Genomic DNA, 3,849 nt, shown 5'->3' on the forward strand with positions numbered 1-3,849 from the left:
CAATATCAAGAAAAAAGACACAATGTAAAGAAAAAAAGACACAATCAATGACGAAAATAAACACAAAACACAATGATAAACAAAGACACAATAATCTTTTTCACTCAACATTGTGTCTTTTTTGAGTTTTTTCTGTATAGAACAAGGAAGACGGTGAAATTATTTTTGTGTTTTTACCTTTTTCGATTTTTTATTAAAATTTGAGTTATGATTTTTTTATTAATTTTTCATTATTTTTAGGGGTTTTTTTATGGCTACAAATCCTTCTCATTTTTGTCCCCCTTTGTAGAATAACTTGACCCAACAATGAGAAAAATGATTATTATTTATACCTCGAGATGAATTGGCCACTGTATGTGTTCAGCACCGCGGCCCATTAATCTAACTCCGTCTCTTATTTGTTTTCCGATTGCCCCGGTATCCTATTTAGAAAATAATAATGATAACTAACTACTTGATGTAAAAATAATATTGGATAAAAAAAAATGAAATTATATTTTTAATACCTTTAAAGTTTTCATAGTGATTAGCTCGGAAGAGTCGATTTTCCCTGCGTTGATCAGCCTTGCAATCTTTCCCAAACCAACTGGCTGCAAAACAAATAAATACTGTAAATTAGTCCACCGGAAGCATCTGGATTGGTACTATAATAGTTTCCTTTATCTTATATTAGTTTTCTTTGACCTTTTTAAGTTCTTGTTTTGAGAAGTTTGTCCTTTTTAGTTAAGTTACAGATTCAATGACACTAGTCATACAAACAGCTAACCTGCTTAATGATATAACCTTTATTTATGTTATGAATGATGTTAAATTATATCATTGACTATATGTATTAAAGTGATATCAAATAAATTATTTTATTTCAAACAAATCATATAGTGATATTTTTCAAGTTTTCATTCACAGCATCTATCAGGTAGTTACTATTGTCATTCAGATGCATAGATCTGTAAATGATTCATGAACTGTTCGGCAGGAGATTCATTTATTTATTAAACGAACGGATATGAACATCATGTTCCGTTCGCTCATTTACGTTCATGAATGTTCGTTTATGTTCGCTCACGTTCATTTATTTATGTCCGTCCGTTTATGTTTGTCTAACCCAATTAACTATGCAATTTTAAAGCTTTTATGAATAAACAACTATGTTAAGTAAATAAGAAGCCATATCTATTTCCCGCTTCCACGCGAAAAAGTAAAACACCCTAATTGGCCTTCTGTCAGCTTTTATAAACAATTAATAGATGAATCATGTACTTTTAAACAACTAATTTAGACGTGTTTGTTAGACATTACTGGATACTTAATGCTTTATATTTGTTGTTTGTGTTTATTAAGTCTGTTCATTTACGTTTGTTCATTTATGTTCTAAAACTGTCTATTTAGAATGTTAACGAACAAACATAAACGAACACGAACAAATTCATTTCAGTTAACTATCAGTTTTAAATTAAAACTAAAATTAAACAAGTGAGTGACCTGAAACTCAAGACTAAAGGGGTTGCTAAAGCCTCTTTTGGGCATCCTCCGCCTCAAGGGAGTCTGGCCGCCTTCAAAGCCGAACTTATGAGTACCTCTTGCTTTCTGGCCCTTATGCCCACGACCCGCAGTCTTGCCTTTACCCGACCCGATTCCACGACCCTTTCTCGTCTTCTGCTTCGTTGCACCCTTGTTGTCCCTCAAATCATTCAAACTCAAAAGACTCAAACCTCGAATACCCTGCAAACAAGAACCATCAATTGGGTGGCTGTGTATTGTGGGTTTGGTGTAAATTGATGCGGTGGTACTTTTGAGGAATAACCACCTTCTTGTTGTTGTTCTCAACATCATTAATTTTTTGAGTCTTGTGTTTGATGGCTGATGATTATGATTATGGGTTTGGCGAACAGAACAGGGTTGGTTAGACTGACTGGGCTTTTTACTAGTTTACATTTCTTTTCTTTTTTTCCTTTATCTTTAAGTTTATGAAAAAAAATTTCATGTTTTAGGTGTCATATGCAAAAAATACCCAAAAGAGGTATTATTCTAGTCGTCATTAGTAGTTTATATAACCAATTAAAACTTAACACGCTTATTTTGGGAAATTTCCCGTCCTATATTCCTACACCTAAATTTATACATTTCTTCATTTATAAACTTGAACCCTCAACACTTAATTAAAATTTAGAAACATATTTCCTACAAAACTCATACATAAACCTAAACAGAGTTTACCTGAGTTTTTTTTTTACCAAAATGGATAAGGTGAAAAATTTATTACTAAAATGAGTTATTTGAAAAGTATTTACCAAAATGGGTATTTCTCTTTGGTGCCGCCTCCGTCCTTGCCTTCTAGCTCTGTCGCCCTACCTACTCTCTCTGTGGATGGGGACTGTGTGCTTAGATGTATCCGATCATTTCCTAAAGGGACCTAATGCGGGAGAGACGGGATGGGGGCGCAACACTTGTTGGACGCTCTTAGTGGTGAGGGATCAGTGACTTCCATGAGTCTGCTCTCAGCCATCACTAAAGTCGTCAACTTATGGCTAGGGGGTCTGTGCCCCAAGGTGCTCGCTGAGTTTATTGCTTCGGCCCCTTTTACCCCTTTATTAAAGTCGGATAATGGAATTCGGCCCATTGCCGTGGGGGCTATCTGGCGTAGGTTGATTTCTAAAGTGGCTATGAAGATGGTTGGGAAGGAAATGACTCAGTATTTAGGGGACTTTCAGTTTGGGATAGGGACCCCTAATGGGGCAGAGGCGGTGCTTCACAATGCGAACCGGTTTCTTAACTCCTTTCATGCGGACGGTTCTTTAGCTATGCTTACCGTGGACTTCTCCAACGCCTTCAATATGGTCGACCGCACAGCCCTTCTCCGGGAGGTTCATCATCATTGCCCGTCTATCTATCTATGGGTCCAGTTCCTTTATGCCCAGTCGGCTAGGTTGTACGTTGGTGATGACTGTATAGGGGCTACTACTGGGGTTCAGCAGGGAGACCCCCCTGGGCCCCTCCTCTTTGCCTTAGCATTACACCCTTTTGTTCTTCGGGTAAAAAATAACTGTAACCTCCCATTTCATGCTTGGTACTTGGATGATGGGACTATTATTGGTGGTGCCAACAAAGTCGCTAAATCCCTAGACATTATCAGCTCGGAAGGGCCATCATTGGGGCTTCAACTTAATATTAAGAAAACCGAGGTTTTTTGGCCAGCGTGTAATGGAGTGAAAGTTAAAGATGGGCTTTTCCCTAGTGGGATTGGTAGACCAGAGAGAGAGGTAAAGCTCCTTGGAGGGGCTGTTAGTCGAGATCCCTACTTTACTAAGGAGTTGGCGAGGCGGAGAGCATCTCGTGCGGTTGATCTTATGAAACTATTACCTTGCCTTAGGGATCCCCAGATCGAACTCCTCCTACTTAGGTCTTGCATGGGGGTTGCTAAGTTGTTTTTTGGGTTACGAACATGCCACCCCCAAATGATGGATGATGTGGTATCCTGTTTTGATAAGGGGCTTCGAGAAGCCATAGAAGACATGGTTGTATGTGGAGGCCCGTTCTTTGGTGATCTTCGGTGGCGACTTGCATCTTTACCGATGCGCTTGGGGGGTTTAGGCATTCTCTCGGCTCATGATGTTGGGGTTTACGCTTTTGTAGTGTCGAGGGCTCAGTCTTGGAATCTACATAATCACATCTTAAGGAATAGCGGAGTTGTTGACCTGGACTCAGACTACGTGCAGGCCCTGGAACGCCTAAATGGCGCTCTCCCAGACTTTGACATTGGCGGTTTCTCTAATAAGGACACCGCCCCACCAAAGCCTCAAAAAACTTTGGCGAATGCCCTTTTTGGAAAAATCGCTCAGAGTCTGGGAG

At 39.1% G+C, this 3,849-nt stretch overlaps 1 pseudogene across 1 annotated transcript; it reads right to left on the minus strand.

Moving 5' to 3' along the window:
* Window positions 1-306: 306 nt before the first annotated feature.
* LOC143557424 (uncharacterized) lies at window positions 307-1,830 on the minus strand (annotated as a pseudogene). Its single transcript, XR_013139573.1, has 3 exons — window positions 1,483-1,830; window positions 507-590; window positions 307-422 (listed from the first exon to the last, which is right to left on the minus strand). The product of XR_013139573.1 is annotated as an uncharacterized LOC143557424 (transcript).
* Window positions 1,831-3,849: the final 2,019 nt, after the last annotated feature.

This window comes from Bidens hawaiensis, unplaced genomic scaffold (genome assembly GCF_021521415.1).
Source record: "Bidens hawaiensis isolate Kalapana, Puna unplaced genomic scaffold, B.hawaiensis_p1.1 tig00018959_1, whole genome shotgun sequence".
NCBI classification, from domain to species: domain Eukaryota; kingdom Viridiplantae; phylum Streptophyta; class Magnoliopsida; order Asterales; family Asteraceae; genus Bidens; species Bidens hawaiensis.